The 25,432-nt window shown below is 34.9% G+C and overlaps 1 pseudogene across 1 annotated transcript; it reads right to left on the reverse strand.

Moving 5' to 3' along the window:
• Positions 1-13,850: 13,850 nt before the first annotated feature.
• LOC308340448 (large ribosomal subunit protein eL36-like) lies at positions 13,851-14,177 on the reverse strand (annotated as a pseudogene). Its single transcript has one exon. The product of its transcript is annotated as a large ribosomal subunit protein eL36-like (transcript).
• Positions 14,178-25,432: the final 11,255 nt, after the last annotated feature.

Raw genomic sequence — 25,432 nt, forward strand, 5'->3', positions numbered from 1 at the left:
AAGGTTCTGGAAAGTTGGAGGTATTAATACAGTAAAAGGGACTGAATTGTAAAATTTCAGAATAAAAATCAGAGTTGAGTGGTCCAAGACAAGCATATAATCTCACAAGACAGTAATAATTCAGCGGTTTTCACAACCTACTATTTAAACTGTTAAACTGGTCTGGAGAAGGGGGTGAAAACTGCTTAAGTACTTTGTGGAAGTGGCTAAATTTAAAAATTGGCTAAATGTAACCTAAGAAAATAATAATTCGCAATGATTACTTTCAGTTTCAGGTTTTGAACATCCTGGTGAATAATGTTTCAGTAACTATTTTTGTGTAGTATATATGTCATATTATCTTTCCAATCATGGCTAATAATTACTCTTAGTTTTACATCGACATGCATAACTTACCTTCCTGTGCATTTGTAAGGATAACTCTATGCTATATCTAGTAAAAATAGAAATATATTTTTCTTACATCTAATAAAATAAAAACATGCTTTTTTCTCATTGTGGAAAAGTATTCATTTCTTTATTTTTATGGCTCTTATGAACCCTCTAGGAAGCTAGTAAAATATAACCAAAATAGTACTGAGGGTTTTTTTTTTCCCTTTTATTTTGAATCTCTTGAGGGTAAGTTACTGACAATGTACCTCAACATTTCAGAATACTCTAGAATATATTTCCTACAAACAGGATCTCTTACATAACTAGACTACAGCCATCAGAATCAGGAAATTAACAGTGATACTTGATAGCGTATAAGCAACCCCCCCACTCAAGTTTTGCTAGTTCTCCCATTAATATCCTTTATAGCAAAGTATCCAATTCATGATCACATGTTTCATTTATTTATCACATTCCTTTAGATTCATTCCTCCAATAATTTTGTAAAATTTGCATTTGTTTTATGTTTCCTCATCATTAGATTCATGGTATACATTTTTGCCAGGAATATCCCAGAAATGATGCTTTGTTTTTATTGTATCTTATCAGGTAGTACACAATTTGTTAACCTTAATCAATTTATTAAGGTACTATCATGTTTCTCCATTTTAAATCATTCTTTCTTTCCTATGTATTCAATACATATTTTATTTTGAGACATTGGAAACCATGTAAATATCACATTGCTCAACAAATATTTACCTACTCATCTTAACATTTATTGATTTTTTTGGCTGAATTAATTATTTCAAATAAAGTTTCCAAATGGTGATTTTCTTTTTTTTCTTTTTAAGTTTTTATTTATTTATTTGAGAGGGAGAGAGAGAGCACAAGTGGCAGGGAAGGCCAGAGGGAGAGGGAGAGGGAAAAGCAGGCTCCCTGCTAAGAAGGGAGACTTTTTTTGGGCTCAATTCCAGGACCCTGAGATCATAACCTGAGTGGAAGGCAGATGCTTAACCAACTGAGCCACCCAGGTGCCCCCCAAATGGTGATTTTCTAAATGAACTGTTCCTTCTATATTTAGAAATTGGCATTCTACTATGAGTGACAGTTTCACTAGTCTCAATTAATTATCAGTGTGGACTTTAGATTTCTGTTTTCTTTAATGGGTGAAAATTAGTGACTACTGTTACTGTTATTTATTTAACTACATACTTGGCTTTAAAATCAATTTTTTTGGAATATAACATACCTATATGAGATGAAACTATTTTAAGTGTATTTTGAGTTTTGATAAATATATATACACCCATGTAACTACCAAACCAATCAATATATAGATAATTTCTTTCATGTTAGGTTTATTTATTTTTTAGTAATCCTGCACCCAATGTGGGGCTCAAATTCATGACCCTGAGATCAAGTTACGCCAGGCATCTCCACTTCTTTAACCTTAAAATGTTCCTTTTCGTTCCTTTGCAGTCCACCTCTCCACCCACATAACATGATCATGGACAATTTCTTTTGTTTTCAGTCACTAAAGTACGGTTTGCCCTTTGTGGAATTTTATATAAATGGAACTGCTCTATATGAGCCCTTTCCCGTGGCTGGATTGTTTTTCTCATTTACAATGATTTTGATGCTTATCTGTGATGTTCAGTGTATCAGTTTGTTCTTTTTTATTGTTGTAAATTTTGCTATTTATATACCAAACTTTGTTTATCCATTCATCAAAGATGGACATTTTGATTATCTTTAGTTGGGAATAAAGCTGCCGTGAACATTCATTTTCAAGTCTTTTTCTGGACTGGATATATACTGTTCTTTCTTTTGGGCATGTATTTGTGATTAGAGTTGCCAATACTTATGATTATATTTAACTTCATACACACACACACACACACACACATATACACACACACACACACACACATATATATATATATATATATATATATATATATATTTAACTTTATGATAAACTGCCCAACTATTTTCCAAAGTGGACATATCATTTAATATTTCTACTTGCAACTTTTGAGAGTTCTAGATATTTCAAATCCTCATCAAGTTGATAATTTCAGCCCTCTTAATTTTTACTACTCAAGATTGTATGCAATGATATCTCATTATGGTTTTAATTTGTACTTCCCTGATGACTCAAGCATGCTTTTACGTGTTTATTAGCTATACATATATCTTCTTTTGTGATGTGTCCATTCAAATATGTTGTTAATTTTGTATCATGATATTCATTTTCTTCTTACTGAGTTGTAAGAATTCTTATATTTGGAAATCAATTCCTTCATTGTGTATAAATATTGTAAGTATTTTCTCCTGTTTCTTCATTTGTCTTTAATTTTCTTTTCTTTTTTTTTTTTTAAAGATTTTATTTATTTAATTGACAGACAGAGATCACAAGTAGGCAGAAAGGCAGGCAGAAAAGGTGGGGGGGGGGAAGCAGGCTCCCTGCTGAGCAGAGAGCCCAATGCGGGGCTCGATCCCAGGACCCTGAGATCATGACCTGAGCTGAAGGCAGAGGCTTTAACCCACTGAGCCACCCAGGTGTCCCTGTCTTTAATTTTCTTATAGGTGTTTATGGGAAAGCAAATTTTTTTATTTGATGAGGTCCAATTCAATTAAAATTTTTTTTTTTTTTTTTCCTGTGTGTGCTCTTACTGAAAGATCCTTGTGTATTCAACAACAACCTTAGTGGGAGTCCAAGGTAGAGTTCTGGAGCTTTTTCTCTATGCTCTTCTGTGATCTGCAGGGCTCTGCCCTATAAATTCCATCTGCTTCTGCCTTCCAGAACTCCAGTCTTTAACTCTTCAAGACTTTTTTTTTTTAAGTTCCTAAATCACTTGATGTAAGTTACTGACATGGTGCTCTACCATGTCTGAACCCTGTAGTATATTCACTGTGAGTCTTTAATAGTCTGCTTAGAGTCAGTGCAGGAAGTGTCTCCACAAAGACAGTCTGGGTGAGTTTTGGGTTCACCTAATTGATTTCCTCTCTCTGAGGGATCGCAACTGTATGCTGAATGTTGCCCAGTGTATCAGAACAGTGGCTCTATATATTTTGTCCAGTTTGTGATTATGGTGAGAGGGCAAGTCAGGGTTCAGGTGGAATTCTGTAATAGGTCATCAATTCAATTTTGAAATAGATATTTAAAAAGTAAAATTAAGTTGCAATACCACTCTTTCTTAGTGATTGTGTCTTATAAAATTAAATCCCTGAATGCATGAAGCTCTAAAGTATACTCTTAAAAATCCTACCAAGCACTGGACAGCTCTGGTGAGAGTTCTAAGTCAGGTTTTTCTCCAGTCAAAATATTGTCTCTGAGCATATGGTAACCAGAATACAAGCAAATGGAACAAACACTTTAATATACCTTCAGGTATCATGATATTAACTACTTATATACAAAATATATATACAAAATATGTAGGAGGGTCTCCATGACAAATAGAAGTACATAATGCCCTTAAAGGATCTAGTAAATGACTTGAGCGCCTTAGCCTATAATGCTGAGCAACCCTCATGTTCATAAAATTCGAAGATGTGTTGAAGTGTAATAATTTAAAGTGCAAGGAATAAACTCATCTTCAAAAAAATGAACTTTTGCTTCTATGAAACATTTTAAACTTACTCCATTTCCCCCCACACTTTTTAAACAGCTTTTTAAAAAAAAGGTTATAAGTCACGGTATTTTTGGACCATAAAAATTGTCCACTGTGGATTTCTTACCTTCTCTTTATCTAGTAGAAGTACCATATGTTACTGAACTCTGACTGTGGTGATGAAGGCTTTTTTATATACCATGTAATCATTATTATAAAAATTATATAGATTGCTAAGAATTTTGAATGAGAAATTTAACCATCACACAGAAATTGATGTCACTTCTAGATTCTCTCACTGGATTCTTTCACAAGATTATTGGTCAAATTTTTCCTATTCAGTATTATTACAGCTAGACACACAAGAAAGTGTTTGAAGGAAGTTTAAGGTTACTTAACTTTCACTTTATTTAGCAGGATAAATAAATCTGGATGAACTCCAGTTCACTGCCCTCTTTGCCCACATTCCTTCCTCTTTTCCTTGGCCAGCTTAATGGGGTTTATGTAAAAAATCAGGGAAGGTGGGATATTGGCTGCAAGCAAGGTCAATGCCCAGTACATGGAAGTTATCTGCATGTATTTTATTTCACTGAACCATTGACTGTTGTTTAGCAGGTAAAAGCTTCTTAACCATCTGATGACTTATACAATAATAAAATATAATAATCTAAAGAAGCATCTTTATTTGTCTAGCAATCTCAGAATTTTTTGAAGGTACTTCAGAAATGGTATGAAATCCAGTATGTAGTGGTTTCATGATGACAAAAAAGAGTTAGTTTCCAGTCTCTTTACTGTACCACTAAGCTAGTGTTTCTTAAATTTCCATGTCTACGAGAATCACCTAGAAGGTGGACTTTCTCTCAGATTTCCTGATTCATTTTGTCTGGGTTAAGGCCAGGGAATTTGCATTTCTAAGATGTTCTCAAGTTAGGATGGTGGTGTTGGGAGCAGTACTGCTTCAGGAAACCGTATTATCAGAACAGAACAGGTTCTTCAGGCAGACTATTTCATAAGTGGTAAATATATTTGCTAACTTGGCTAACTGCCTGCCCTTGAAAATGAATTACAAATACTGCTTTTCTATTATGTTTAAGTATTTTAATTTCTGTACTTGTAACAATGATATTTGTTGGGATGATGCAGTTTACATCTATTATAATTCTTTCCACAAGAGGTTCTTTATTCCAAAAAAGCCCAAGCTTTTGTATTTGAATACAAGTTTTATGTCTGTTTGTTTTCCTTGTCAGACCGGGTCTGATTTATGAATTTGCCCTGAATACATGCCTGCACTGTGATATATAATTTAGAGTGCTATAAGTCAGGAATTCAGTTCAACCGCATAGTGTACCAATAACTTCTTTTTCCCCTTTTCTCTACAATACATTCTAACATTTTCACACCATGTGCCTTTCTTTCACACATAAATCATGATGTACTATTTTCCACTACTAAATGGAAGTAAATTTAAATGCAGATTAATTAAAGTCTTTTCATCAAAACACAACTTTTTAAAAGATCACTTTTTTTAACACATTCCAATTATATGCTAATTTAGACTTCTTGCCATTCCTTTCTTTCTTTCTTGTCTTCTCCTTCCTAACACACACACACGTGTATGTGGCACACACAGACAATATAATGTGTATGTGGCACACATACATTATTTAATCATAATAATATCACTGTATTTATGTAGTACTTAGAGTTATAAATATAATATACTGTAAAATGCCCTAAATTCACATAAAGTAGAGTGATAAGGCATGTGATTTCCTCTGTATCACATACAGGAAATAAATAAGGCTTAGTTTTATGGGACATTTGATGTTTTTTTGAGTTCAACCGTTAGGCATGAAGAATATCAATCATACAATGACAGTTCCTTTCACATCCCATAAATACACAATGACATGTATTTAAACCTTTGTTTTCCAAAGGCAATCTTAATGATAGTGATTATATGACTTTTTTACCTTTCCAAAAATGACTATTTTAATTTCCATTAATTTTAGAATTATTGAGAAAGCAAGTTAGAGTCAACTGTCACATACTAAGTATCACTTATAAAATGATGTTTTTTGTTTTGGTTCATAGAAACCTAGAGATTCAAGATAATTATAGAATATAAAGAAGTGAATTTTTAAAATTACAGAATGAATCACCTAATTTACAGAAGAGGAATTGAATTTCAGAGGCTCTAAATGACATGTTCCACACATCCAATTTGGCAGAAAGCATGAATTAGAACCCAGGTATTGTGATTTCTAGAAGCATAAATTCAAAAACAACGGTGTCTGGTAAAATTTATATGCCTCTTATACTGGAAAACAACATAGAGGATTTTTTTTTATCTGTAGCCTCCACTCTTTAACCTTCTCAGTGAATAGCTGATAGCTTAAAAGGAGTTATTAGCATTGCTGACTTTCAGGAGGATGGTAACAATATGTAGTAATGGTTTATTAAGTTATCATAATATGTACAACATGAATAATCACCAAATCATTGTAATAAATAAAGACACCCATGTATTATTGCTCTCATCAATGCAAGAAATCACATATGACATCATTTACTTTGTCAGTATTTTTAGCACATTCATCACATTACACTGGGTACTGAACTCTGAAAAATATAATATTCTTGCAGAATAATTCATGTATGGAATTTCTGCATTGTTTTAAAAATTAGCTTTTTTAGTTGAAATAGCTATGAAATAGCACCAAGATACACTTTCCTAGGAGTAGAAAGTGAAACCAGAAACCAGACAATCAAATCAGGCAACATGAGTAACATGATTTGAAGCAGCATCACAAACATTCAATCAAGGTAAAATTATATCTTGAGTCTGACAAATATCCTCTTATTAACAACACCAGCCTACTGGGCGGGGGGTGGGAATAAATTTTTAGAGGACTTCACATCTGAGGTTGAATGCTTCCAGCCTCCATGGTATTTTTTTTTTCCACCTTATTTAATCATTGCTGAGTGATTCTTAAATCATTCTCTTCATAAACATTTGGAATCTTAGAATATTAACACTGCAAGGCATCTTTGAGTACATATAGATCAACTTTCACTTCATAGCTGAGGGAAGCCAACACCCAGAGAAAAACGACTTTGAAAAGGCTGCACAGTGATTTGTAGGAGAACTGGCAGTAGAACCTCTGCAGATGACTTCCAAACTATTATGTACCAATTACTTGGTTAAGACCAATGGAATTGCTGGTGTTCTGGGCTCCATGGTTACCCATTCTTTGTTTATTCCTCTTTGTCACTCTGACACTATTCACCGTAAGTTAAATCCTGAGCCCGGGGGGGGGGGGGGGGGGGGGGGGGGGGGTTTGTATTGTTCTAGAACTTTCAACTGAATGGAAGCATTACCTTATTTATTATAGCAGCCGTTCAAAAAGAAGCTTCTTTTAATAATAATAATAAAAAAAGCCCATGAAAGTGATTGTTCAGTTTGGAGTGTTAAAGAAAGTTGAATAAATTGGTATCTATAAAAAGCTACTTCCTATTGGGTTAGTACAAAGAGTGAACTTTGCAGAAGTCTATAATTAAAATCTAAATTCTCACTTAGTTTTTATATAAGGGGGCCAGGATTCCCACTTTTAAAAAGATGACTTTTTAAAACAATGACTAAACGTCTTACCTTGTTCAGTTCAACTTTTTTTTATTCTTTCTTCCATAAAGCTGCTAACATTACATTTTCAGGTCACTACCTCAAAGCTTGGGGCTTTGCCATGTTGCGAAGCAAAGGATGGGGAAAGAACTATGATCTAAATGTTAACGTTTGAGTTCAAAGAAGAATGGACACAGAAAATAGCTAAGTCAATTTATTTCTTTAATTGAAGAAAAAAGCCAATGGGCAGAAGCATGCATTTTAGAAAGGCAAAGACAAATTCACATGTGATTATTTATTAACATCACAAGAGAAATGAGGGTAGAAGGTAAAGGAAGAAGTTGTAAACTCAGGGTGAGAAAATGGGTATTTAAATTGTCAGTCTGTCTCTGACTGATTTAGTGATTTTAGGTAAATCACTAACCTTTCCTGAACCTCAGTTTACTCATCCACAATATAGAGACAGTTATATCTATCTTCTCTGCCCACTCAAGTATGCATACAAATGGAGTTACTGTGATTATTAAAGATGATAATAAATTTAACAAGGCCTAGAATATCATGTGACATGTTAGATTGTACTTGAAATTCAATAGGTAAGACATAGGAATAATGTAAACTCATACCTGGATATTACAGACTAGGTAATAATCTGATTTTCTCAATACTGTAATCTTAACATCAATATTTTAACTCACTCGGAAAATACCTTTGAGATTATGGCCAAGCAGTAGACTACATTTTTGTCAGATAGATGAATATAGTTCTTTCAGCAGTTGATACAGGTGCTTTATGAAGTGGGCATATCCCAAGAAGAAAGGATATAAAGAGAATATCTATCATTTGGATCATTTTCTCATTGGCTTCTACCAATTTTTAAAATGGTGTTCCAAAAGGAAAAAATGGCTCTAGGATTTAATAAAAATCAGACAAAGAGAAAAAAGTGTTGTGAAAGAGGCATCAAATTTTCTCTGATTTACAGTGAGCTGTGTCAGTTCTAGGGCAGACGGTATACGATTCGGATGAGGGAAGAAGCACTATAGCTTGTTCTCGTAGCATCCCCTGGCAGAACTGAATCACCTGAACGAAGTGCAGGTAATGATCTCATCCTGGGACTGGAAGTTCCTTCTTTGGATCTATCTACAGGCTGTGACTTCATGGCAAATGAAGGGGTGAAATGAGACCAGCTCATACTGTTCGCTCTGACACTCATGGCTAAACAATGTCAGGAGACAACAGATGGGGAGTGAATATCATGTTTCCAGAATATTCTGTCTAGTTTGTTAACAAAGGTATCTACCGATAGTGTGATTCTGAATTTTTCAAAAACATTCAACTGATTTTCTTCTCAGTTTTCTCTTGTGACTTAAGTGAATTTCCACAAGTGTGTTTGACAGATGGGGTCCAATTCTGTAGTAAACATTGCATTTTATGACTCCAGTGTTAAAAGGAGCCCCAAATATTTCTAACAGGACCAGATTCAGGATTGTACTTAGATGAACTCCTGTCTGAACAAAACTTTCTTTCCCACTGATCTTCCCAAATGATTGGAAGGGTCTTACAAGTGACACGGGTCAAAGTCAAAAGAGATCTTTGGAGCATATGTCGTTACTCTACTGCCCTAGGATGTGAACAGACCTTGAATATCTCCATGATCTTATGTCATTTGCAAACTGATTTTTTTCCCTCTATGATTAAAAAGGATGATCCAAACCAGGCATCTTATAACCCTCTGTACAAGTGAATAGATCTGTTAACATTCTGTGGAGTGATTGGAGATAGATTTTCAACTTAAGGCACAATGTTTGTTATTCCCAAACATTATTCCACGGGCCAATGCCAGCTGGCACTTAGTGATTATTTGAGGAAGCTTTAAGAAAACGTAGAATACCAGGGGTGCCTGGGTGGCTCAGTCATTTGAGAGACGGACTCCTGATTTCACCTCAGGTCATGCTCTTGGGGTCATGTGATCAGCTCTGTGTGGAGCACCCTGTGGGGCCTCACTTGGGGCTCCCAATTCAGCGGAGAGTCTGCTTCCTTCTTCTCCTTCTGCTCCTCCCCTGACTTGCGGGCTCACCTCTCTTTCTCTAAAATCAATCAATCAATTAATCTTAAAACAAAAACAAAACCAAAAAACTACAGAATCCCAAACCCCACATTCACAGTTATGTTACAATAGATGAGAATAGGGCACAGAGATCCATATTTTTCTTTTTTCCCCAGTAGAGGGTGGTTTGGAAATTGCTGATCTAAGTTATGCTGTATAGCTTTGTACCCTTCAATGCACACGGGCCTAAGGGGTGTAAATTTATTTTTTACAATAAGGAGTGTAAATTTATTTTTTACAATTTTCTTGTAAGATATATGAAAACACAGGTAAGATATAAGAAAGATTAAAGATAAAAGAATGATATAACAAAATATAAGATATAAGAAAATATAAGCAAGAACATAAAACTGAATGATAATTCAGCATTATCAGTTACATTCAAGCATTATCAGTTACAGTTATAGAGTGCTGTATGAGTGAGTGCTAAAGTTTCAAACTTGAACACTTTCAGGTATTCAATTTAAATGAACAATGTTATTGAATGTCTGTTATATTTCTGCCCTTGCACCATTTGTGTTTCAGGCTTCACTTGTATCTCAATGAAAAATTCAGTACCTATATTTCAGTCTGTAGCAGGATAACAAGTATTTCCATTTATTACTTTTTCCTAAGACCTTTAATATGTAATCCTGAAGCTATTGTTAAATTAAACTTCAATTTGGTATGAACAGACATCAACATTTTAAGAAGCCATTCTATTTTATTCATTTATCAAGCATTTATTGAATACCTCCAATGTGCCAGGGACTAGACAAATGAACAGTGACTCGTGAATAATGCTCTTTTTCTAATGTAAGAGGCTACAAAATTGGCTCACCTTAATGGAAAAATAAGTTACTGTTTTAAAAGGGGAAAACTTTAATAACTTAACACAGAAAAATCATTTAAAAGCCAGGGAATGACAGAATGGGAAAGAAAACAGAATTTCAATATGGAAAAAAGGTACATCACTTATTTGGAAATGTGAACAGATTAGGGTAAACAATCTACCTAAAATAGCCTTTACTTAAGTTACAAAATCTAGAATTGGAATTGTAGATTAAATAAAATTCTGTGGGGTCTTTACATCTAGTCATCTTTTGTCTTAGATTCACGCTTCAAAGGCATTCTCATTACTTACTTATCAATTGTGTTTTGTTTCATTGGTTTCTAACAGACTAGCCAGCAGAGAATGCTTGGATGTTGGTGAATTAAAAAAAGAACAGGTGATCAGGGAAACGTTAGTCAACAAGGTAAATTGGGCAGAGATCTGGAATCATAGATCCAGATCCAAAGGAAATGCTATATTCTTACTTTGAGGTTTAAAATTCATATAAAAATATTTCTTTAGGGAAAAAAAAAAAGCCTGGAGCAAACTACAGGCAGTTTATCAACAAAGAATGTAGATTGATTTGATCTAATTATTTAACTTCCCAGAGAATTTTTCCCATCATTTATTAAACAACAATGACACATTCCGTAATTCCAAAGATCTGAAGAGGACTAAACAGCAAGATTTGGCAGCAAAACTGAACCTGAACTGATCAGAAGAAATTCATGATACTACTTATCCTGCTTTTCCCGATAATATTCCTAAGTATGTTTTTGCAGCAGAAATGTTAATATGGTTGATTATACCCAAATAACTGTGTGTGTGTGTGTGTGTGTGTGTGTGTGTGTGTGTAAAATGGGACTTCGGTAAGAATCACAAAATCATGGAAGGGTTGTTCTTAGCACTTAGTAAGTTGATTATAAAATCTATATGAAAGCAAAAGTCCAAAAATAAGCAAGCATTTCTGGAGACAAAGAAGCAGTATAGCATGTTAATGGTAATAATGTTCTCTGGAGCCAGCCTGCCTGGTTTACAATCCCACGTATGGGACTGTAACTACACACTGTAACTTAAATAGGTTACTTAACCTCACTATGCCATGGTTTCCTTATCTGAATAAGAGCTGACACAAAGTAGGTTCATATATGTTAATTAAGAAAAAGAAGAAGGTTGGGGGAAATTGCTCTGTGTCACATATTAATTAAGGCAGAATGATACTGCTGTGGGAAGAGGACAAAACCAACTACAGGAACTAAACAGAGATCCAAGAAAAGACTCATTCTTAGATCAAACTTCGGTTTTGTTTTTGCTACATTGCTGTGACTTACTTATTTCACAACTGCAAGTTTATACCTCTTAGTCCTCTTCCCCTGTTTTGGCAACCACCAGATTATTTCCTATATCTATGAGTCTGTTTCTATTTTGTTCAGTTCATTTGTTTTGTTTTTAGATTGTGTATGTAAATGAAATAATACTTGTCTTTTTTTGGTCTGACTTATTTTACTTAGCATAATACTCTCTAGGTCCATTCATGTTGTCTTAAATGGCAAGATTTCATTCTTTTCTATGGCTGAGTAATAGTCTAGAGTGTGTGTGTGTGTGTGTGTGTGTGTGTGTGTGTGTGTTCCTCATTCACTCATCTATCAGGGGATACTTGGATTGTTTCCATACCTTGGCTATTGTAAATAATGCTGCAATGAACGTAGGGGTGCATAGATATTTTTTAATTAATGTTTTCATTTTCTTTGTATAAATACCCAGAAGTGAAATTGCTGGATCATATGGTAGTTTTATTTAGATAAAACTTTGATATATCACTGAGGTTTATTTCAGATTCCTGAAGAAGGGAAGAAATATTTGATAAATAGAGCTAAAAATGGGTCATTAATAAGGAAAAAAATGAGATTGTATATATCACAAAAACTATATAAAAATCGGCTTTATATAGATTAAGAACTTTATTTTTATTTTTAAAAAGATATTATTTATTTATTTGTCAGAGAGAGAAAGAGCACAAACAGGGGGAGTGGCAGGCAAAGGCATAGGGAGAGGCAGGCTCCCTGCTGAGCAAGGAGCCTGATGCCAAACTTGATCCCAGGATCCTAGGATCATGACCTCAGATAAAGGTAGAGAGGCTTAATGAACGGAGCCACCCAGGCATCCCTCGATTAAGAACTTTAAAAAACAAAATAAGAAACTTTAAAACTTCTCAAAGAAAATATTGTTGCATGCCTTTCTGACATTGAGTCAGAGAATATTTTATAAAAACCTTCAAAAGCATAGAACTTAGAAAATCTGAACAATCAGATGACGTGAGAATTAAGAGCCTTGGTTTTTCATGATGCACTTTAAAGAGCGTGAGGAGAGTGTGAGAAATTATTTGAAATTCTTATAGTCAACAAACTATAATCAAGTATACATAGATCATATAAATTAAAATAATATAGAAAATTAATAAATAGACAAAAATGTTAATAGACACATCACAGAAGATATATATAGCCAATAAACTTCTGAAAAATCACCCAACTTTACTTGTATTTGGGAGAATGTTGATAAAGAACATGATGAGATGTCATTCTTCATCACTTGCCAATAGAATTTAAGAAATCTTATGGAACCGACATTTGGAGAGAACATGGATTTTTTACACATTGCTGGTAAGAGTATAAAATGATACAACCACTTTGGAAAACAATTTGGGCATTGTTTTATAAAGTTGAATATTTCTGGATATATACCATCCTTCCAGGTATATATCCAGAAGAAGTTCTTATACATACGTGCTGGAAGACTTAAGAAAACTGTTCATCGTGTCACTATTCATAATAGCAAAAAACTGGAGACAACAAAAGCATCCATATGTAGTGGAATGAATAACTATATTATGGAATTTTTATAAAATGGAATAGCATGCAGCAGTAAATATTGATCTGTAATTAAACATCATGGATGAATCTTAGCATCATAGTCTGAGATGAGTAAGGCAATACAGCAAATCTTAGAAGACAGCCTACTCTATGGTACTCTTTTATGAAGTTCAAAAACAAAGTCAAGCCATATATTGTGTAGGTATGTATGTGTGGGTCATGAAACTATAAAAACAAGTATCAAAAAATAAAATTCCATATGATAGCTGGAATTCCCTTTTCCATTTATCAGTTGCCTTAACCCCTCTTCAGACCTCTTCTAATCTTCTGCTTTAATAATGGCTTCAACTGTTTCTTTTATGCAGAACTTATCAACAATAACATCTTGGATTTGTTGAATTTTATAGATTGAAAAAAACTCCTCCCCCCACCAAAAAAGGCTTTATTACATGCAGAGGGGAGGGGTTCTGTCCTTCTTTGCTGCTGCTTTCCTCTTGGCAGTCAGGACATTAGCCCCTCTCTCTTCCTTTTGGCACTGATGTATGTCCCCACCCTTTTCTTGATGAACCCGAGGGCCTGATTATCCTTGGAGATCTTGAGTAGCCATAGTATGCTGATCCTATGGGGTGAAGCTGCACACTTCTTGGATCATGTCCTGCACAAACTTGGTCTTCTTGGTGAGGTGCTGGTGGCTGTGGCTCAGCTTCCTCCTGTTTGTGGTCACTCTGTGGCCTTTGTTGAGGCCCACGGCCATGGGGTAGCACAGAGCCATGGCAGCTGCTTCTCCTGGCGCCTGCAGTGGACTGAAATACACTTTTAATCTCCATTCCTAACAGTAAATAAAATGATGCTCAAAGAGTTTGTGACATGCCGAAGGTCATACAGTTAAGAAGATCCAGACAGTTTGATATCAAATCTTATAACTCCAGCTCCAATTCTCTCAACATTGTCTCTTAATCATAATTCAAAAGCCCAAATGTTCAAGCAGGTACTTTATTTTTTTATTTAAGTTCAATTAGCCAACATATAGTACATCATTACTGTCAGATGTAGAGTTCAGTAATTCATCCGTTGCGTATAATCTCAACATTTTGATAACAGCGTGTATCACTTTCCTACTCCTAAAATCAGTGCATGATCCTGCCTTGCTTTTTTCTTTAAATAAAGACACCATTATGCATGTCGATTTTAAATCACAAGTTTATCTTTAATTTTCCCTTCTACACTTTCAGCTACCAAGTCCTATAAATTCTTACTATTACTTTGTTGACTTCATCACCTACCTCACCGATGCGTTCTAGTCTTCAAAGGACGTGAAAACACCTGTACTCTGAACTTCCTCCTTCCTAACCTTCCCCTCCTGCTCTCTAGAATGTCTTCCTTTCTTCCCTACTTACCTTCACATTAACCTTCTTAATTAACAGTTCTCATCCAGAAAGCTTCTTATAGCTACCCCAAACTTACTATTTCTCTCTCTGTCTCTTCTCTCTTTATGCTCTTTATCTGTATTTTTCTTAAGCACTTACCTTTTTTGTATTTTGTGTATCTATCTTACTGTTCTTTCCATTATCAAATTCTAAGAGTCCTAGCAGATACCATATTTCACTTGTCTTTTTAATCTCTGCATAACAAAGTTATGGAATAGATCATAAATGTGCAATGACTTAAATATAACTGTGTGGGGAATGTACAGGCTGAATTTGCCATAAGATAGGGAATTAGAGCAAGGTTTATATTTGACATGGGACACAAGTCTTCTTCTAACTATAATAATCATTATTTATTGCAGTTTTTAATCAACTTATTTCTCCTTAAGTTTTTTATTTTTTTTCCCCAAGAAAGTTTTACTGTTTAAGGGCACAGGATATTGGATAATTTGGACAGATACCCAGCAAAAATAGTTCTTGAAAAATGTTAAGTCTTTCAATTTACAGGACCAAGTACAAAGTCTGGGGATTAAATGCATCATGAATCCTGAATTATCTTTTCAAAGAAGCTATTCATAGAGTTGCTCATATACTTTAGAAAAGTTCAGACTAGTCCTTCCTCACTAATACAGGTATAATATGCAAATAATGGAAACACAGTCTTCTCCCAGTGAGATGGAGTAAGGAACCCTGACTCATCTTTGAACACAGTGCCGTTAGCAAGCTGATAGTGAGGAAGTGTGGCTTTACTTAACATACATACTTTATGTTGAATTCTGGGCAAAGAAAAATTTTCACCATAATACTTAAGTATTTGAATAAGAAATACAGCGTGATTTCATGCATTCACATGAAAATCATATACGTATATCAAAATAGAGTGATCCTCTATTTATCATGATTGTGAAATCCCTTCTAAAAATTACAGAGACCAAATCCTGAACAGCCTCCATTTTGAGAGTTTAAAGAATGGAAAGTAAATTAATCAGACTAAAGAGAGATTTTGACTTTAGAATTCTCTAATGCAAATTTATTTCTCCCCTTTATTTCTTATAAATGATTTTTTCATCCATTACATTGATTTTTTATCTTTATTTAGCCTGAATGAACTAACAAAATTTTTTTTAAAAAAATTATCTTTCTTCTATCAAGTCCCAAATTTGAACATTATGAATCTAGTGAATCAAAAAACTCATGAGTTTAGATACCATGATTGTACCTATTATAAGTACACTGGCTTTCTTGGAGATGAAATGTGTCTATAACGTATGGTTATTATGAAGACAATCTTTGTCTTTGAAGTCAGATTGTCTTCAGTCACATATCAACCCTGATACATACTATGCAACTCTGTGCAATTTATCCTACCTTTCCAAATTCAATCCCTCATTTGTAAAATTGCCATCGTAATGATATTCATCTCAGGGTGGTTTTGTAAGATTTAATTGAGATAATATAAAGTTCTCAGCTTTGTTATGTTACATAGCAAGTGTTTAAGAAAGTATCTACTAAAACTATTAATGAGCAGGCAGTTCACTTTTACAGTAAAGCCAGGATGGATGTAGTTTGTAAACTGGTTACATAATCAGATTATCCTACCACTTCTGGATAACACACATGCAGAATAGGTAAAGATTGTCCATAAGACTTTTTGCTATAATCATTTGTGTCTATGGATCCTGGAAGTTTGCCATGCCACAAAGAGTAGGCATTAGTCTACACATTTCAGTGAAGAATTCTATGAAAACTACTTGCTTCATCCCTGCTATAACCTTCTCTCCCCTTAATATTCCAGCAGTGACAGTTCAAAGTTTCAGGTAAAATAAAATATTCTTTTTTTTTTTTTTTTTTTTCCTAAAGAGCAGACAGGGGAGAAGCTGACTCCCCTCTGAGCAAGGAGCCTGATGTAGGGCTCGATCCCAGGACTCCTGAATCAGGACCTGAGCCAAAGGCAGACACTTAACTGACTGAGCCACCCAGGCATCCCAAAAATATTCCTTTTTATTTTTTTTTAATGTTCTCATAGTGTCTTCTGTAGAGCTCTATAATACTTTTTACACTGTAATTGTTTTGTAACGTCTCTTTCAATAAGACTGGAAGGAATAAGAGATGGAAGGAAGGATGGGAGGGAGAAAGGAAAGAATAGCAAGATCAGATTCAGAAACACTTTATATTTTCCTGTGATTTTTTGCAGATGTTTAGAATTATCCTTCCACTAAAATATAGAATATTTATTCTCTTAAATTTAGATAGGTGTTTGGAAGTTTTTGGATTTATACTAAGACTTTCTCTATTTTTTTAAAAGTGTTATTTATGTTGCAAGCATTGGTAATGCCTATAATTATTTATATGCATTATTCTTAACTTTTGATGTATGCTCAATCCTTACAAGTTATTGGCAATTCTTGATTAATGGAATGCTAACAATATCTGTATCTCTGTCCAAACGATAAGGCATTTCATGAGATATAATTGTAAATAATAATCATTTCAAATATACTAAATTAAGTGATATAAAGCCAAGTTGGCAATGACTAGGAAGTTGACGACCAATAATTAGAAGAAACCTGTTAATATAATAGGCTGCTTAAAGAGAAAAAAAAATACATAGTCATGCTATAGTTTGGGTGAACTTAGCTAATTTAGTTTTATGGCATGTCTCCTAAGATCTCTGGATATGTTTTCTTAAAAGATGGCTTTCTTGAAAAAGCTATGCATTTTTGTTAAAAAAAAATGCCAATAGTGTGTTAATCCTAGGTGCAATTGATTAATAAAGTAGTATCTCCATCCCAAGGGGACAATAATACTAAAATATGTTTTTCTTTTTCTTAAGGTTTATTTATTTTATTTTAGAGGGAGAAAGAGAGAACACAAGGAGGAGGGGCAGAGGGAGAGGGAGAGAGATTCTCACGTAGATTGCGCTGAGCAGGGAGACTTATGTGGGGCTCCATCTCACAGCCCTGAGATCATGACCTGAGCTAAAACCAAGACTCGGGTGCTTAACTGAATGTGCCACCCAGGCACCCCTGTTTTTCTTTAAATGTCAATTTCTCTTAAAGAGATTAACAATACAAAAAAAAAAAAAAGCAAAACAGAACAAAATAATAAAAGATATTTAAAAAAACCTTTAATTTACCTTACTTTTTTGGAGATTTTTTAAAAAAGGTTTTATTTATTTATTTGAGAGAGAAAGAGAGAGAACAAGCACAAGTGGAGAGGGTGAGGCAAAGGGAGAGGGAGAATCAGACTCCATGCTGAGCTGGGAGCCCCTTGCAGGGCTAAATCTCAGGACCCTGGGATTATGACTTGAGCCAAGGCAGATGCTCAGCAGACTGAGCTGTGTGGATGCCCCAGATTTATCTTATTTTAACAATGGAGTAAATGACACTAAACATCATTTCTGTGCTGTGCTTCCACCAAATACCATAACCTGATTTTAATTATGACAAAACATCAGAAAAAGCTAAATTGAGGAACATTGTACAAAATCAGTAATGAGTACTCTTTCAAAATGTCAAGTTCATGAAAGGAAAGGGGAGAAAAAGTCACACATTGGAGAGGAGCTAAGAGAAATAACAGATACAACATAGGACCTAAGATATGATCCTTGACCAAGAAGATGTGGAAAAATACAGTAGGAGAAAAAAGGCATAGTAAAAAGAAACAGGTGGAATTTGAATAAAATCTGCAATGTAGTTAATAGTGTAGTACCAATGTTAATTTCCTGGTTTTATAGTTGTATAATGGTTACATATGGTACTAACATTAAGGAAAGCTAAATGAGGATATACAAGAATTCTCTGTACTATTTTGCAACTTTTCTCTAAGTCTAAATTAAATTAAAATATAAAGTTTAAAGAACTTGTTAACTTTTCCTAGCTCCATAATTTGAATAGTAGAAAAGTTTCGATTGGAACCAAAGTTCCTAGTTTTCTTTCCCTACAGCACACTACATCCCCTTCAAAGGGGATATTCTCCCCCTTAGTTAACAAAGCAAGTAAGGTTTTATATTTTGTTTTATATTATCCTGAAATATTTGCAACTTGCTTCAATAAATGTCCTAATCTTAATATTTTAATATTAATGGAGTATATGCAGAAAAGAATCCCTAAACAAGTAATGAATTAAATGAAATCAACCAATCAAATTGTTCTTTAGAAATACTACCAGTCAATTCATTGAATCAGGAAGAGAACTCATATATAAATTTGGATTAGGTATATCCAATACAATTGAGTTATTGACCATGTTCTATCAAGGCAACAAGGCATATTTGGTGTTAAAAATACCGTTTAAAAAAAATCCCTAATGTGCAACAACCAAAGGAGACAAATTGTGGGAAAGTGTCAAATTCGACTAAACCTATATATAAATCCATGGATTAAGATGAAAGTAGACATGGAACGAGGTTTTCTCAAAGAAAAGTCTAAATGAGACATAGCCTGAGGCTTAGAAACTTCTATATTGAGTATCTAATGACATCTAAAAAATAAAAACCTTCTTAAGTAAGAGGGAGGTAAATTAATACTACCACCAACAAAAACTATTAAGGCATGAATTTGGGCTCAAGTCAGTTCACAAATAATCTAGGCCATAAATATTTTTGAAATTTGTTACAAGCCAAGCATTCTGTTTTGCTTCAACATTGATACCAATTTGCCTCTACAACCTTGGGCAATTAATTGTCTTAGTCCCCGAATGCCTAAAAGTGGGATATTCACCTTTAAATATTGTTATTATTATTTTACATTATGAGAGTTTTGGGTCAATGGTTAATGTGTGGAAACATTTTAAGTCCTTGGAAGCAAGGCATAGATATTTTCTTAGTCACCATTCTGCATAGAAAGAAGCTTTTTGGTTAGCTGGGGAAAAAAAAAAAAAAATATATATATATATATATGCACTGTGTTTGAGCTTTGAGTCTGCCAGGTAAAAAAAGAATCCTGACAACTCTTCAGGATACCAAATTGGAAGACTAGAATTCCCTCACATACTTCCTCTTATCAATAATAAAATGATAAAATAAATGGAAAGTGAGGGTATGAATTCCTTGCCCAGAATTCCTGTCTTTGGTCTCAGAGATCCTTTGTAAGTAAAATGGCCAAGCTGAAAATACTCATATGCACTCTGAATACCTTTAAACCATGATAGTCCTTGTGAATTCATAAGCAATATCTGTGTGTGCTTTTGTCCCGCAATAACATTATTAAAACAGTAAGTGGAAGAATTGCAAGAGCGCAAGAATGGTCCTAGAGGACATAGAAAACATGGCCTTTCATAGAAGAAGATTTTTTACAAAGAGGCTGATTACACTCAGGATCTCTTGGGTTGTTATGTTTTTCTCTCTAGGGAGGAGTCTGGTCTTCGAGTGAGGCAGAAACAAAATGGAAATCTCTTGTCAAATCATGTTTTAAACCATGTTAACTTTCCAGTGTGAGGGCAGTGCTTAAGCCACAACATAAGTTTACTGATGGCTTCTGAAATGGAATACAGGGGCACCTGGGTGGCTCAGTGGGTTAAGCCTCTGCCTTCAGCTCGGGTCATGATCTTAGGGTCCTGGGATTGAGCCCCGCATCAGGCTCTTTGCTCAGCAGGGAGCCTCTCTCTCTGCCTGTCTCTCTGCCTATTTGTGATCTCTCTCTGTCTGTCAAATAAATAAATAAAATCTTTAATAAAATATTAAAAAAATATGAAATAGAATACATCCCCAAATCCAATGAATATACATCTTCATATATTTTAGTTGAACAGTTATTAGTTCTGGAAGAGATTTCACCCCGTGTAACTTCATGAAAACATAATACCCTGAGTTTTCTTAGTATTAAAATATTAGTCAAGTTCACTAGTAGTCTTTTTTTTTTCTACTTCAGTAAGTTACCTCTTCCTGTGATGTCACAGGAGATTTGTCATTAAACAAGGGTCTCTGAACAAAATCCCTTTGTGGGGGAAGAATGTCAACAAACACAAACTTAGGTAGGGAAGTGACTACTAGTGACAAGTTACTGTTCTGTAGAAACAAGCAGTCATTCAGTGAGAACTGGATGAAGCTCAGGTTGTTTGATACATTTGTGGGCCTTCTCTGTCTCTCATGCCGACCCAATTTTCTGTATCAGAATTGAATTCCAAGTAGGGGATCTACAGGGAAATCACTCAAGTAAGTCACAAGGTAAATTTTTAGAAGCATCCGTTTTCTGGATGCAAACTTACTTGTGACCACTTTTCTTGTATTGGAAAGGAGCTCTCTCCTGTAAGAGCAGATTCACCTGTTGTTTCTTTTTGTCTTCTTTCTTAACATGTTTTTGTTATGCCCGAGTTTTTGTGTCCGAGAGACCACCAAGGAGCCAAGCACCAATGCAGTCACACGAGGGTTTATTTGACAAGCTTAAGCTTGGGCCCAAGTATACCCGGCACAGCAGAGTAGGGACCTGAACCCCAAACCAGATTACAGTCAGAGTTTTTAAAGGCAGAGTAGGGGTGGACTCAGCAGTAGGTGAGGACAAAGGGGATTAGGGATGGTGTAAGTCTCTAAGGAATTTTGGAAGCAAGGTCTCCAGGACCTTGAGGGCCTAGCTATTGTTGGGAGAAAGTTTATTTATTACCAGTAGTAAAAATCTTCTCATGAGACCCTTTAGATGTGTATCAGTGGGCCATAAGCTTGGGAATGATTCTCGACATTATCTTGGAGGTTTAGAGATAAAGTTTCCTAAAGGAATTGTTAAAGTAGACTTACAGGATCCTGGACAGACCTGTAGGGGTAGGGGGCCGGTCAGGCTAGGATTGTCCTTAGCAAAACCTCAAGGTGAGGGCAATTGAGTCCCCAGGGGACAGCCACTCTGTCTGTTTCAAGGGCTTGTCGGTAGGTGAGGAATTTTAATGATTTTCTTCTGCCTCTTGTTTCCCACATCAGCTAAACTTGAGGTGGGATGGCCTTAATTTTCTCGGCCTCCACAGTTTTCAGTAAGATCTAGCAATTTCTTTATCTAAATTAGCAAAAAATATAATAATAACCTCACATTTGAACTTCTTAGTTTTCACATCAGTAGCCAGTAACTCAAATATCAAATCACTGTGTGGTCGTGGACCAGCAGCACCAATGAAATCTCTGAGTTTGTAAGAAATTCTGTCCCAGGCCCCACTCCAGCGCTACCGAGTCAGCATTTTAGTAAGATCCTGAAGTAATCTCTTGTACATTAAAGTTTAGAAGCATTGCCTTATTTTATTAGATTGGCAGATATCTGCTTTTCACTTCACAGTTGGTAATTATAATTGTGCTCCAATTCTGACCAATTGGAAGCTGAGTAATTATGTATATTATATATGTATATGTATAGCTGTGTTCCTAAGGTTTATAATTTAGAAACATACCAGGGTTACCTATATAAAAGTTAAGGCTCCAATTGGATGTGTACAAATCATACTTTAATTTTTTTAAGTATTTTATTTATTTATTTGAGAGAGAAAGAGAGCCATGGGAGGGGTAGAGGGAGAGAATCCCACACAGACTGTGCTGAACCAGGAGCCCATCGTGGGGCTTGATCTCATGACTCTGAGATCATGACTTGAGCTGAAATCAAGAGTGGGACACTTAAGCAACTAAGCCACTCAGGCACCCCAATCATATTTTAATTTTTTTACAAATATTAGTGTGTAAAAATTATCAGGGATTTCCTGTTGTCAGAAATAAGCCTTTTTAAATTAATATTTTTATTTTAATTCCAGTGTAGTTAACACACGGTATTATTTTCGTTTCAGGTGTACAATACAGTGATTCAACAATTCTGTACATCATTACTCAGTGTTCATCTTGATAAGTGTACTTTTAATCCCCTTCACCTATTTTACCCATCCCCTCTGATATGTTTGATTTTAAACAAGTACCCTCAGTTAAAGTTAAGACACAAGACTTTTTTTTTTTTTTTTTTTTAAGAAATAAGCCTTTTGGTTGAAGGATTATATAGTGTATTCTCTACAGATTGTAACATAGGTAAAGCCAACATCCTTTACTTTATGCCAGACACTATAATTAGCTAAAACTCGAGCAAGAGAAAATGCAGACCACAAGCAAATCTATGCATTCCTTCAGGGAAGGATATGCCTCATGATATATCAGCTAAATGCTAGGAATATGACAACAAGCAATACATTGTGGATTCTAAATAAATATATGTTGAATAAATGACTATGCTCAAGGGTGACCCTTAGATCACAAGGTGAGGAAATGTCTTTCCCTCTAAGTCGCCTTCTGGTGAAATCATCTTGAACTTCTGAGCCTGTCCTTCCTCTTTAGGGTTCTTGACTGCCATTGTCTTTCACCTTTTCCATCATGCATAACACTCTAAATTCATGAGGTGGTATTTCAGTATGCAACTGTGACTGACTTTGCTACTACCATTCCAAAGTAAACAAGACATTGCTACTGGGATTTGATGTGGTATCGTCTTTCTTTACATTGACCCAGGTATTGTTTCCACCAAGGAGACAGAGGGCTTTCTCCTTAATAGATTTGTTCACTTTTTTTTTTTGTCTCCCAAATGAACAGCAACACTTCAGCCTTATAGCCTCTTAAATAATTTGATAACTTGAGACATCTAGAAAAAACATCCAGTCAAAAAGTATGTATACAATACCCATAATACTGAAAGTTGTTTTTAGGTCACTTTTAGGGAATATTGAACATGAAGGAAAACAAACGTGATACTGACAGATGGTGATAACAATTAGAAGGAAATATATATAAACAAAGAGATGGGATGGAAATAAATTGGACATGGGAGGCTATTTTAGGTCAGGGTGGTGATTGCAGATCCCTTCAGGAGGTAGTGATGTTTGAGGCATGTAGGTGTAGAAACCAGAAAATTGAATGTAGGGAAAGAGTGAGAGAAAGAGAGGAATCAGGAATGGTAAGTAGTTTTTTAGTTTGAGCAACTACATGGTCTGTTTTGTGATTTACTGAGACAGTGGGTTCACAATAAAAATGAATGAGTGAATGAATAAATGATTGAATTTGTTAATGAAAAAGTTAATGAACCTATGAAAGTTTTCCTGTATCTGGGTATGAGGATATTTGAGTGATACTCTCACATCAATGCTATTCCTCATAAATTCTGCCAGGATGGAGTCAAAGCACCTTGATTCTTTCCTTCTTTAGGATGAGTTCCCTCCACCATCACGCCATTCTGGGACATTCTATGAGAGGTTGGTAGTGACCTTATCCTCTCTATTTATTAATTCCTATAACGTTGCATTCATTCTAATGGGCACAACTAGTTCTGACAATCCTAAGGTAAGAATGTGGAAACATTTTTTAGGATACTTATTTCACAGGATAGTACCTGAAAAGTTGGTTTAAAATGTATGAGAAATGTCTAACAAATTTAATAAGACAGTAACACATTTTTGGTTCTATGAACACATACGGAGCCATGATACTATCCATCCCCACCATCTTTCCTGCTGAGTTCTCCATATGGACCAATATGTATTGATTTCAGATGTAAGGAGTGGTTGTGTGCTCATGTCCTGGGGTTCGTGAATAGAATACAAAAGCTTAGTCCTTACTTGCACAGAACAGTAGGAAGTGTCATGGAAAAGTGGTATGAAAGTATGTGAATTATGGTTTATCAAGACACCAGATCAATGAACCAAATTCAGGGTCACAGTGCTTTTCTTTAAGTACAGTTGTGTTTGAATGCCTTTGATTCTTGTGACCTCTTAGCATCATTATATTTATATTCCTGCAGCCTGTTTCTAGATATACGAGAGATTTGTCATAGCTAAGAACTGTATTTCCCCACTTTATGATTTAAAACAATAATTATCATAGATTATTACTTAAATAAATTACCATTAGTAATTTTTCTTCTAAATGATAGATATGAGATTGTCTTAACAGAAGCACATTTACTTGAGGAACTGAGGTGTCTTCTAGAAGGAAATACACCATTTTTAAAAAGTTGAAATAAATAATATAAAAAACATTGATGTTCAAATAAAGATTTAAAGAAATTTTACACCAGGATGGGTGGTGCCATAAGAGAAGGGAGAGTCAAGTGAACAAATATGACCCCTATAAATTCTTAGTTTCTAGTTCAGTGATGGTCATTTAGATCTGTTGCCAGACCCATATCTCTTTGGGCTTATGTTTTAGTCTTATGTGCTAAAAAAAGTTTTACTAAAACAAAAATTATGTGTAAATATTAGGGCACAAACAACACTCTTTGTAATCCATATGGAAAAGTAAAATAATAAAATGGAGAAAAGCATTTCTTTAGCACAAGACAGAGTAAACATGGTTACAATCATGTGGAGGGTTTCAAAGAGCATATCACTTTCTGACACCTAGAGCCTCCGAGTATCAACTGCCTAGTAGTAGCCATGTCTAAAAGAGGAAGTCCTAGTGGCACTCCAGTAGGCAGAGGGACCCTGCTGGGAATAGACAAAGAACTGGTTTGTATCTAAATTTTTCCTAGTGATAGTGGTAGGACAATGGCAAAGTAAGGTGAACAAATTTTGACAAGTGACCTGGGTTTGAATTCTGTTCTATCCACTTAATAAATGGGTAACTTGGATAAATTATAATTTTGAGTGAGTTTTTTACTCC

This window comes from Martes martes (assembly GCF_963455335.1).
Source record: "Martes martes genome assembly, chromosome: 1".
Lineage (NCBI taxonomy): Eukaryota > Metazoa > Chordata > Mammalia > Carnivora > Mustelidae > Martes > Martes martes.